The sequence below is a fragment of the Physeter macrocephalus genome, chromosome 16 (genome assembly GCF_002837175.3).
Source record: "Physeter macrocephalus isolate SW-GA chromosome 16, ASM283717v5, whole genome shotgun sequence".
Taxonomy (NCBI): Eukaryota; Metazoa; Chordata; class Mammalia; order Artiodactyla; family Physeteridae; genus Physeter; species Physeter macrocephalus.
The window spans coordinates 24,277,826-24,290,759 of record NC_041229.1 but is presented as its reverse complement, the minus strand read 5'-3'; the positions used below and the strand labels follow the sequence as shown (position 1 = coordinate 24,290,759).

The window sequence follows — 12,934 nt, the reverse complement described above, 5'->3', positions numbered from 1 at the left end:
CTAAATGCCCATCGACAGATGAATGGGTAAAGATGTGGTACATATATACAATGGAATATTACTCAGCCATAAAAAGGAATGAAATTGAGTCATTTGTTGCAATGTGGATGGACCTAGAGTCTGTCATACACAGTGAAGTAAGTCAGAAAGAGAAAAACAAATATCATACATTAACACATGTATGTGGAACCTAGAAAAATGGTACAGATGAACCGGTTTGCAGGGCAGAAGTTGAGACACAGATGTAGAGAACAAACATATGAACACCAAGGGGTGAAAACCACGGTGGGGTGGGGATGGTGGTGTGCTGAACTGGGAGATTGGGATTGACATGTATACACTGATGTGTATAAAACTGATGACTAATAAGAACCTGCAGTATAAAAAAAATCTTAAAAATACGTCACACTTAGTCATTCCACTTCTAGGACCTTATTCTACAGAAGTAATCCCAATGGACAAAGAGATGTATACACAATGTATTCACATTGTTTCTGACAGGGAAAAGCAAACTGTCTAAATCTAATGGCAAAGAATTGATTAAACTATGGGACGTCAATACAATGGAATACTACATGATACATCATTAAGTGAAAAAAGCAGGAATACGAAATAGCAAGTATACTACAATTCTATTTTTGTAATCCCTAAGTGTACAAATATATTTATGGAAAAAAAAAGACTGAAAGTGTATGCACCAAAATGAACAGTGATTATGTCTGGGTATTAAGATTATAGGTAATTGTTCTCTTGTTTACAAGCAAAATCAAACCTATCAGAAAAATGAGGCTTTAAAAAAAATCCTATCACAACAGTATCAGGCCAAAAGCTAAGCATGTATCATATTAAAAATTCAATATTTTCAATTTTAGAATTTACCTCCAAGCCACAAATCCTCACTAAGAGATGCTGCAAATGCACACGCACCCAGGTCACCAATGAGCGTGTTGCAGTTCAGGGTGATGTGCCTCAAACCAGCCGTACAGTCAAGATCAGATCTCCTGGAATGAAGACTCTCAGCCCAGGTTTCTTCATGCCTTCTGGTAGTCTGATACTTCAAAGATTTAACGGGATGAAATTAAGATGCTTGAATAAGGAAACAGTGTGTGCCTACTGAGTATGGCTTATTATGTCAGAGATTTACACACACACGTATCAAGCATATATGGCAGGGGAATCAACCTGTGAAATTAAACAGTCAGTTCTGGTTTATGAGTCCAGTGACCCAGATTCTACTCCGTCAGTGATTAGATTCCAGCCACTGGGTGACCTGTTTCTCAACAGTTATGTAAAGTTGGACAACTCAATTACAGTCTATGAATTATTTTCCTTATCTTCTAAGTCAGGGAATTGGTTCTAAATTCTATCATTGCTGAGGCTCTAAATGTCTCCAAACACCTGACTGGGCAACCCATAAGAAAACTTTTTAATATGCATCTTATTTTTTAACAAATTATATACATGAAGTTGTATACATATAATGTATGTACATTATAAACTACACAGATATGTTTTAAATGATACAAAGCTAAATAGGTTCTAATATTTTCTTTTCCTAACTCCTAAGGCATTATTTTATTTATTTTTCAAAAATATTTATTTGTTTGTTTGTTTGTTTGGCTGTGCCAGGTCTTTAGTTGCAGCATGACAGATATTTTAGTTGTGGCATGTGGGCTCTTAGTTATGGCAGGCACGTGGGATAATTTCCTTGAGCAGGGATCGAACCCAGACCCCCTGCATTGGGAGCGCAGTCTTAACTGCTGGACCGCCAGGGAAGCCCCAGGCATTATTTTAAAAACTATATTTACAAAATGGATCTCACATGCTACTTAGGGTATGCACACAAACTTTAGAGGCCCGGACTATGCAGAGCCAGTTTGATGTGCCTTGGCAAAATAATGGCAAGTCACACACATATCAAGCATATATGCCAGGAGAATCAACCTGAGAAATTAAACAGTCAATTCTGGTTTACGAGTTCAGTGACCCAGATTCTAGTCTGTCAGTGATTAGATTCCAGCCACTGGATGACCTGTTTTTGAACAGTTATGTAAAGTTGGACAACTCAATTACAGTCTATGAATTATTTTTGTTTGGCTGTGCCAGGTCTTTAGTTGCAGCATGACAGATATTTTAGTTGTGGCATGTGGGCTCTTAGTTATGGCAGGCACGTGGGATAATTTCCTTGAGCAGGGATCGAACCCAGACCCCCTGCATTGGGAGCGCAGTCTTAACTGCTGGACCGCCAGGGAAGCCCCAGGCATTATTTTAAAAACTATATTTACAAAATGGATCTCACATGCTACTTAGGGTATGCACACAAACTTTAGAGGCCCGGACTATGCAGAGCCAGTTTGATGTGCCTTGGCAAAATAATGGCAAGTACTGTCTTAAAGACATTCAATTCTTTATATTCATAAAATAAATTTTGGTAACAGGGAACACTGACTTTAAATGGAAAAAGTCTTATTACATTCTTGAAAAAATAAAAGACTCAAAGTGCGTTTGATACTCTAAAAGGAAAATCATTAGTGTCATTTTTCTATTAACAATAACATAAAAGCTCCAAGCAGAAATAACACCAATCACTGACACAGTGCTTAGTATGTGCCAGGCACTATTTATACAAATTAGTTCATTTAAACCTCATAATGAGGCATAGACGTTAAGTGATTTGCCCATGGTCAAATGCTATGAAAAGGGAGAACGGGAATTTGACCTAGGCCGTTTGGCTTCGGCACCCAAGTTCTTGACTGTTTTCTACCCCAGGGGTTAATGGACTTGCCCTGTATAGGCTCAAAGAATTTTTCAATTCTTCAAATCTAAATTTAAACATTTCCAGATTTGTGGGCTTTACAGTTTCTGTTGCAACTACTCTGCCCCACTGGCGAAGGGTGAAAGTAGCCACAACTACCATGTAAACAATGGGTACGACTATGTTCCAAAAAAACTTTCTTTACAAAACCAGGCGACGGGCTGGATCTGGCCCACCAGCCATACTTTACCTATCCGTGATCTGCACCAGCAAACTATTAAAAAGGCTTCATGTCAAATTATTAAATAACTTTAGGCCTAAATACAGTGATTATAACCACTGTAAAGTTGTTAAGACATTATTTTAAAAACTGTATTTACAAATTGTTGATGTAGTGATTTTTATTACTTTATAAACTATAGCAGCTAATAAACACTTGATTCATTTAAGTCTTGAAGACTATAATGGCATACTTTTTTCACAGTATCACAATCAAAGTTTTCAGTAACTAAAAATACATGAAAGTATTATTATGTATTATATATTAAATCTCTTATTTCTAAAATTAAGTGGACTATCTTTACTAAATGGTAGAATCCCAAACTGAAAACTGATCATATTCTTTCAACAAAACGAAAGCTGCACTCACATGTATCAAAAGACAAAAATTAACTGCCCTCTGTATCAATATATTAATGTGCTTCAATCACATATGTTTTCATGAAAGTTCAAACGTAAAAAATCACCTTTAAGATCTTGGCCATGTGATCTGCTCCCTGCCATGTCAGATTTACAAATAAAATCACCTTTAAGATCTTGACCATGTGATCTGCTCCCTGCCATTTCAGATTACAGCCCGTGAAGTCTACTGTCTTAAGAGTGATAGAATTCTTTATACCTTGACAAATAACTAAAAGGAAAAAAAAAACCACACACACAATAAGAAGAGCCTATACATTTGTCAGTCTTGACTTATTTGCTTTTCTTGAGTCAATTGGAGGTTTATAGCCACATTCTTAAAATCATTAACTACAATCTTCCCAAACAGGTAATTGATGAACAGATGCATTCTAAAACTTGTCAGTAACAGTGTTATTCTAGTTTACAGCAACAGTTCAATTCTTTTTAAATACTAAAACTGAATATACTGAATACTGCAAACTTTATTCCCAACCACTCAGTAAAGTACTATGTACCTTTTGAGACATAAGAAAAAAAAGAAAAATCTAAAAAGCATAAGACTTCCTATTTTCATTTCCAATGATACATCCCAATCTTGATGATCAATCAGCGATTTAAACGTCAACTATAAACCCAATATTTTATTAGGTCCAATCAGTATACTAGAGCAATATGAGAAAGAGGACCTCAAACCCTCTGTTCCCTCAAATTGAAAGGCAGCCTTCCTGACCCCTCCAGACCACTACTGGACACAGGGAACACACACTAATGTTTCAGGACCCCAATCAACAGTCACCTGCTTTGTGATTACTTCCATGACACACCCTCACCAACACCACTGAGTCTGCTGCTCCTACGGGACGTTACATATATTTCTTTTTTAAACATACCACAGTGCATTATAATTATGATTGCAGATAGATGTTCTAACAATTTAAAAAGAATGATGACTTTTTTGCTCTTTACATCTTGCTATTTCCCTTCCTTTAATATTTATTGACGAGAAGCCGTAAAAATATAAACAAACACAAAAAACAGAAAATATACAAAATGTTTGGTTTGTGGCTTAACACAAACTTAAGTAAAATTAGTTCTGACAGTATCCAGCATGACAAACTTCCATGGTACAAATGACAATGGACCAAGTTTTGAGCAGGTACAGGAGACAATCCAGGCATGAACAACACCAAGAAAAGGTAGACAGGATGTAACGTGGTGTGAAGGAAATCACACGACCAGTCTGATGAGAAGAGAGTTAAACAAGACTGAAACTCACTTTCTAAACCTTCATCTCCAAGTGGACAATTCGCAAGACACAGGTGCACCAAAGTGGCTGATTTATTCAATCCCTTTAATGGGGAGAACAAGTTTAAAATTTCATTGCTTTAGTTTGCCCCAAAAGTAACTATCAAATGTTGGCAGGACACAATGAAGGCTTACCCTTGTTAACACAATTAAGTCTCCCTCTGTCAGAACTAGCCCATTTAGCTCCAGGTTCCTTAGCGCACCCGACACACTTACACAGCATTTAAGAGCTTTACACAACTGGAAGGTCACATCTTTATTTCTTATCACTGGAACACGATTTCTGTAAACTTTATTTCTGTCACAACCTAAAGCAAAATTATTATAAAATGAGTGATTTAAACCATACATTTTATCATCATTAAAAAGTGTCTTAAAAAAAAAAAAAAAGCATCTGCTCTGTGCTAAGGATTAGAAACGACTCCTGCCCTTAAAGCCTTCATTAAGGAGGGACATGTGTAAACTCAAAATTTCAATCACATGAGATAAAGAAACATAACCTTTATGCACAGAGGTTCCTTTGGACGCAAAATGTTATATCGAAGTGATGGCTTCATGATAACCCTGAAGTACAATCTAGAAAGATGAGGCTATGCAGAGTTGGAGGAGGAGGTGCCTTAACTGCAGAGGAAGCATCTGTGAAAAGACACTCAAGTCTGACACCTGCTGGGCACCGTAAATACTGCAGGTGGGGATGACTAAAGGCCAGGGGTCCAAGCGTGAGAAGAGACAGAAATGAAAATAGAGATGTTGGCTGAAGCAAGCCTGGGAGGGAGCATGGCTTGTATCCCACAGGTGATGAGGCCTGGGGCTACCACTCATGACAAACTTCCACGGTACAAATGAGAATGGACCAAGGTTTGAGCAGGCACAGGAGACAATCCAGGCATGAACAACACCAAGAAAAGGTAGACAGGATGTAACGTGGTGTGTAGGAAATCACGACACCAGTCTGATGAGAAGAGACTTAAACAAGACTGAAACTCACTTGCTAAACCTCCATCTCCAAGTGGACGATTCACAAGACACAGGTGCGCCAAAGTGGCCGATTTATTCAATCCCTTTAATGGCGTGAACAAGTTTAAAATTTTATTGGTTTAGTTTGCCCCAAACGCAACTATCAAATGTTGGCAGGACGCAATGAAGACTTACCTTTGTTAACATAGTTAAGTGTCTCTCTCTCAGAACCAGGCCATTTAGCTCCAGGTTCCTTAGCGCACTGATGCACTTACACAGCGTTTAAGAGCTTTACACAACTAGAAGGTCACATCTTTCTTATCGCAGGAACACGACTTCTGTAAACTTTATTTCTGTCACAACCTAAACCAAAATTATTGTAAAATGAGTGATTTGAACCATATATTTTATCATCATTAAAAAGCATCTAAATAAAAAAAAAAGCGTCTGCTCTGTGCTAAGGATTAGAAACGACTCCTGCCCTTAAAGCCTTCATTAAGGAGGGACATGTGTAAACTCAAAATTTCAATCACATGAGATAAAGGACCATAACCTTTATGCACAGAGGTTCCTATGGAGGCAAAAAGTTATATCTAAGTGACGGCTTCATGATAACCCTGAAGTACAATCTAGAAAGATGAGGCTATGCAGAGTTGGAGGAGGAGGTGCCTTAACTGCAGAGGAAGCATCTGTGAAAAGACACTCAAGTCTGACACCTGCTGGGCACCGTAAATACTGCAGGTGGGGATGACTAAAGGCCAGGGGTCCAAGCGTGAGAAGAGACAGAAATGAAAATAGAGATGTTGGCCGAAGCAAGCCTGGGAGAGAGCATGGCTTGTATCCCACAGGTGATGAGGCCTGGGGCTACCACTGGCTGAGTAAGGGTGCCTCCGCTGATTAGAAAAAGGCGCCCCGCTGCTGAAGGACTGATTAAATAAAGGGAGTGATCACAAAAAGCTCCCCTTCCTCAGGGTCAGAGAGCCCCAGGAGGCTTGGCCGAGCACAGTTCAGGCTACACGCCTCTGTGCAGAGCACACGCTGGGCGGCTAGTATGCACTAACTCTGTGTGGGCAAGCCAATAGCAGCATTATTTTAGGCGTATCTTCTTATGTTAGAAGATCACTCGATCCGGGTAGGCAGAGGAACTTAGAGGAACTGAGCCCAGGAGCTGTGAAACCGCCCAGGAGCTTCTGCCATAGTTTCTGCCGGGCAAAATGTAATATAGATGAAGAAGCAAATTTAGGAGGAGGTCAAAATCACAAGCTAGACCCACTGGATGCAAGACATAAAGAAGGTTCAGTGAAGGAACTCTGAAGAGAATGGGCTCTGTAATAAATTTTTCTTATATTCAATGTAAAACATTAGGCAAAATTAAGTACAGTGGCCTTTAAGGTCCCTTCCAGCTGTAATTTCTTTTGATTTCTAATTTATTACTCTGGTTAAGTAAAGTCCCTTCAGAGGTACAGAATAGTTCTTAAACCTGAATGGGATGCAAAGAATAATCTGACTTCTCTTCACCAGGGGATGAGTTGAACTGTCGTTGCAGAAGAGATAACAGATGGTGTGAACCCCAGATCCTAGAAAAGGGGCCAGGCACACGAAAAGTATTCAGCTTTTTGAAAAAAATGAACAGTCGTTTCCTCTCCTAGACTTTCACACCCTTCCTCTGCTGGCTACTTTCTCTCACCTTCTAAACATCCTCAAATATACCCACTTAAAAATCTCTCAGACCTATGACTCTTTGGACCTTCTTGTAGATAACCTAAGTCTCTACCATGCCTTCAAATACCTGTCCTCTCAAAAAGCCCAGATCTGTACTCTGGGCCCAAACCTGTCTACCAGGCCCCTCTAAAGCACTGACGATTAAGTAAGACCCTCTCGCCACCCCCATTCCCTTTCTACTGTGCTCTGTATCTCACAAAAAGATGCAGCTGTAAACTGTCACCCACGCTTGCTGCCCTCCCTTTTCTAACTGGTCACCAGGCCTCACCCATTCTCTCTCAGATCTGCAAAATCCAGTCCCACCTTTTATAACTTAAGTGGAACCCTTAGATTACAATTCACCCTACACCCAATCAACTGCCTTCCACATGAAGGTCCGAGTGAGCCTCTAAACCAGAATTCCATTTCACTGTTCTTTGGTGTTTCCCACAGCCTTCAGGATAAACATCCAAAATTTTGACATGACAAACAAGGCCCCTTTCTGTTTGTCCCCACTAGGTTTCCAGTATCAATTCTCATTTCTTTCCCAAACCCTGAGTTCCAGTTCTGTACCTCAGTTTTGCCATATTTTCTTACATTTCTCAAACTTTAACACACACTGCTCCCTCCTGCCACCCCAGGAGATTCTACATATCCTTAGAAAGGATGGCACCTCCTCCAAGAAGCCTACCCTGAACTTTCCCTCCCAAGATTCTGTGCTCTGCAAAGGGGAAAGGTGGGGGGGGGGGATAAATTAGGAGTTTGGGATTAACATATACACACGACTATATATAAAATAGATAATCAACAAGGACCTACTACGTAACACAGGGAACTCTACTGCGTATCCTGTAACAACCTGTATGGGAAAAGAATCTGAAAAAGAATGGATATATGTATAAGTGAATCACTTTGCTATACACCTGAAACTAACACAATATTGTAAATCAACTATACTCCAAGATAAAATGAAAATTAAATAATAAAAAAAAAGATTCTGTGTTCTGTAGCACCAGAACTCACTTCTTCCACAGCACTGACTACTGTGCTTGTGTTTACCCGCTGCCCACTAGAAGGGAAGATTACCTAGGGCAGAAGCATCGTCTCCAGCAGCCCTTGGTTCTGACAACTCATTCAAGTGCCAGGATACTTCACACACATAACCTGCTTAATTAATTCTAAGAACCCATAGAAAGAGTGGTTTTTAATGTCATTTTACAAGTGTGGGGATTGTAGTGCAAAAGTAATCTGCCCAGGCCACAGAGAGCATAAGCCCTGGAATTCAAACCCTAAGCTGCCTTCACACCGGTACTCTTTCCACTATATGATATGACTATTGAAAAAAAGATTTTTTTTCCTGAGCCCTGTTTTAACGGAAAGGAAATGAAGCTGAGATATATCCATTTCCTAAGCTCTTTGGTCTGTACCAGACAGTCATTCAACAGACCAGGTAACATCTGTGGAACAATTAACGATGCTCCAAACTGTGCTACGTGTTCTACATTGTAGAGTCTACAAGCACTAACAGTGAGTCCATGCAACCGCCACAGAGAGCGGGTCCTGTTAAGCCCATGCTACAGATGAGAACACTGAGACCTAGAAGCTTTAGGGCACTCGGCCGGGGTCACCGAGATGGCAGGAGTCCTAGGCCGCACGCCCCGTCTAGTGCACGGACACCCGGGCACTGGGCACTGGTTCTAGTGCCCACCCTCCACCTTGCACCATCTAAAACCCCGCTTCGCAGCGCCCACACGAGAGACCATGGAAGCGGGAACTACAAACCTGTCTCGCCAAGCCGTGGCTGGAAGAAGTTCTGGATACAGATCAGGGGCAGACGGTGCTCAGGAGCGGCGGCCAGTCCACCCCGCGGAGGCGGTCGGCGTTAACTCCATCAGGCCCTCCCGGAGGGAAGCGCGCACTGCAGGTAGGAGCACCGAGTCCTGCAGCGCGCACAGGTCCTCACAGCGCGAGAAGTCGGCCGCGCTGTCGCGGCGCAGCTTCACCGAGTGATCATGGCCCAAACGCGGCCTTGGGGACGCTGGCTGAGGATACGATGCCCACATCTGCCTGGGGGCCACGGCTCTCCTCCCAGCCCCTTGGGCGTCCACCGCCCGGCGGCTTTGGCCCGCAGCATGCGCAGAAACGGCGTCGCAGCCAGAAGACGCAGGGCCACGGGCCCCAGCTAGGCCTGCCCCTTGATGCCGCGCTCCAGCTCCACCTCTAGCCCGCAAAGCCTGCAGTTGACGCGGACCTCAACCGCCTCCGCGCCGACAGGCTGCAATTGAAGCCTGCGTGCGAGCCCCGTGGGGGCGGGGCTCGAGGACGTCAGCGAACTCGCCGTGCGTTCACCACGCAGCCCCGCCTCCCATGGGGACGCGGCCTGAGGAGCAGGGGCGGGAACTCCGATGCGCACAGATCCTCACAGCGCGAGAAGTCGGCCGCGCTGTCGCGGCGCAGCTTCACCGAGTGATCATGGCCCGAACGCGGCCTCGGGGACGCTGGCTGCGGATACGATGCCCACACCTGCCTGGGGGCCACGGCTCGCCTCCCGGCCCCTTGGGCGCCCACCGCCCGGCGGCTGCGGCCCCGCAGCATGCGCAGGAACGGCGTCGCAGCCAGAAGACGCAGGGCCACGGGCCCCAGCTAGGCCTGCCCCTTGATGCCGCGCTCCAGCTCCACCTCTAGCCCGCAAAGCCTGCAGTTGACGCGGACCTCAACCGCCTCCGCGCCGACAGGCTGCAATTGAAGCCTGCGTGCGAGCCCCGTGGGGGCGGGGCTCGAGGACGTCAGCGAACTCGCCGTGCGTTCACCACGCAGCCCCGCCTCCCATGGGGACGCGGCCTGAGGAGCAGGGGCGGGAACTCCGATATTAGGGCGGTGCGAAAGGTAGCAAGTGTGGAGAATTTGGGGTTTCCAAAAAGTGTTTGCTGACTCATCCAAACAAAAGTGAGACATGGTTGTATCAGCGCATTTTAAAAGTAGTTAAACTCCCGATAATTGTCTGTGCTCGCCCCGCCGAGGAGAGAGCGTGCACTCCGTGAGGGACACATGAAAGGCTGAATGAACGTCTGCCTATGGTCCGTTACCTGGTGCACGGGTGTGTGAATTTCTGCGGAGAGCTCTTAATTTCTGTAGTTTCTGCTGACTTGACACGGTGGTTGGCAAATGGTGACGTGTTCCATGCATTCAGGACATGATCGTGGTTACTAATAATCACTTTGTTTTGTACTGACAATTCCACAGAGAATTTACTACTGAATATCCACTTTACAGAAGAGAAACTGAGGCGTAGGAAGTGAAGTGACTGAGTAAGAGGAAGGACTCAGACAACTGCTGTTAGTAAATTAATCCTGCAAGGAGGCCGTTAGCCTGCGGTGTCTCTAGTGATGTGGCCGCCTACGTAAACCAACCAAAATCTAAGCCTGTCAACGCCTCACGGTGAAGGACACCGCTGAGGACAACCAGTCACAAACCACCAACTAGGCTTTAAAGCTATAGCAAGTCAGTAATTTCCTTGCTTTGCTTCTGCCCTTTTAAAATAAAAAATCTCTGCAGCTCCTGTGGCTGGAGTGCTCCTCACCACTCACGCTTTGGTGGTGCATGAATTGATTCTATTTTTGCTCACATAAACTGTTACTATTTTAAATATGCCTCAGTTTGTCTTTTAACAATGGCCGTAGACGTTGGACTTGTGTCCAGTTTCTAGCACAGTGGTCGTCCTCTGGTCAGGCCTTAGGCGTTACGTGTACAATGTTCCTCTTCTACCATCACCTTCTGGATGCCTCCACCCACTACCAGCTCCCACGCATCAGATCCCCTAGATGTGGTCAGCCATGGCTTTTACATGCAGCGTGCAAGCATTGTAACATCGCAGACACTCCTCCATCCTCCAGCCAGCGTGTGAAGTGAATCATTACCATTCCTGCTGAAGAGCCTGCTATAACCACTTTCCCAAACACAGCCACTCCCGAGCTGACCCTGGGTAACCACTCTTCTGAACTTGGTCTCCATCACTGCCATGGATGTCTTTATATTTAGGCTACATTTTTAAGTATGCTTAAACAGCATATAGTATTCTGCTACGTTTTCTCTTGTTACTTGCTTTATTTAGTGTTATCTTTGCTCGGTTCATCCATGCTGACACGTAAAGATCTATGTAGTTCATGTACACTTTATCATTTTACCTCTGATTCCCTGTACTTGACAGGAAATGTCAAGTTGTCCATCATGACAACATTATACCCAGACTGCCAAGCCATTTTACCTTCCCATGAAACCTCAGTGGAGATGTTTTTTGCTCATCTATAACATTCATCTTCTCTGGACCTGCTTTCAACAGTGGTCGTCCTCTGGTCAGGCCTTAGGCGTTACGTGTACAATGTTCCTCTTCTACCATCACCTTCTGGATGCCTCCACCCACTACCAGCTCCCACGCATCAGATCCCCTAGATGTGGTCAGCCATGGCTTTTACATGCAGCGTGCAAGCATTGTAACATCGCAGACACTCCTCCATCCTCCAGCCAGCGTGTGAAGTGAATCATTACCATTCCTGCTGAAGAGCCTGCTATAACCACTTTCCCAAACACAGCCACTCCCGAGCTGACCCTGGGTAACCACTCTTCTGAACTTGGTCTCCATCACTGCCATGGATGTCTTTATATTTAGGCTACATTTTTAAGTATGCTTAAACAGCATATAGTATTCTGCTACGTTTTCTCTTGTTACTTGCTTTATTTAGTGTTATCTTTGCTCGGTTCATCCATGCTGACACGTAAAGATCTATGTAGTTCATGTACACTTTATCATTTTACCTCTGATTCCCTGTACTTGACAGGAAATGTCAAGTTGTCCATCATGACAACATTATACCCAGACTGCCAAGCCATTTTACCTTCCCATGAAACCTCAGTGGAGATGTTTTTTGCTCATCTATAACATTCATCTTCTCTGGACCTGCTTTCAGAGCAATGCGTTTTGTTAGATGCAGTCACAGAGCTATGTCAACAACATAGGCTGTCTTATTTTAACTGACATTGGTGACCATTTCTTTTTTTCTACTCCCTTACTTATGGCTGTTAAAAATGACTCTTTCTCCACTCTTTTCATGTCCCACTAGACTCTGTTCTGTGTCCTTGCTCTCTCACCTGAAGAGGTTACCTCTTCTTTCACCAAGAAAGTAAGGGTTCAGACATGCACTTCCTCGTCTTCTTTCTGCTGACGCTGGCTGCCTTCCAATCCATGTTCCATGACGCAGGCACCACCACCTCCTCTTCAAATCCTTCTGTGACTGTCCATTGCTCTAAGGATAAAGGCACACCTCCTCACAGTGGTCTAATATGTGGAGTCACAGGCTGGCTTCCGGTGGAGAACTGTTGCCGTTCTGTAAGATAAGGAGCTTGCTTCAGAATGTAAATCATATGTCCACTAGATATACTGTTTGGTTTAACAGGCAAGATTTTCTTGATGAACGAAGCAGGGTGTTGACTTGCATTCTAGAGCAAACTTCTCATCCTGTTGTGCACTGGCACAATGGG

At 43.6% G+C, this 12,934-nt stretch overlaps 1 long non-coding RNA gene and 1 pseudogene across 1 annotated transcript in view; both read right to left on the bottom strand.

The window, feature by feature from the left end:
• Positions 1-12,705, bottom strand: part of LOC102976475 (uncharacterized) — a 25,764-nt gene extending 13,059 nt beyond the window's left edge. Inside the window, exon 1 of the long non-coding RNA XR_008619573.1 lies at positions 12,545-12,705. This is a non-coding gene — a long non-coding RNA (uncharacterized lncRNA). The remainder of the gene's footprint in view (positions 1-12,544) is intronic.
• Positions 3,952-9,644, bottom strand: LOC129391352 (centrosomal protein of 78 kDa-like; annotated as a pseudogene).
• Positions 12,706-12,934: the final 229 nt, after the last annotated feature.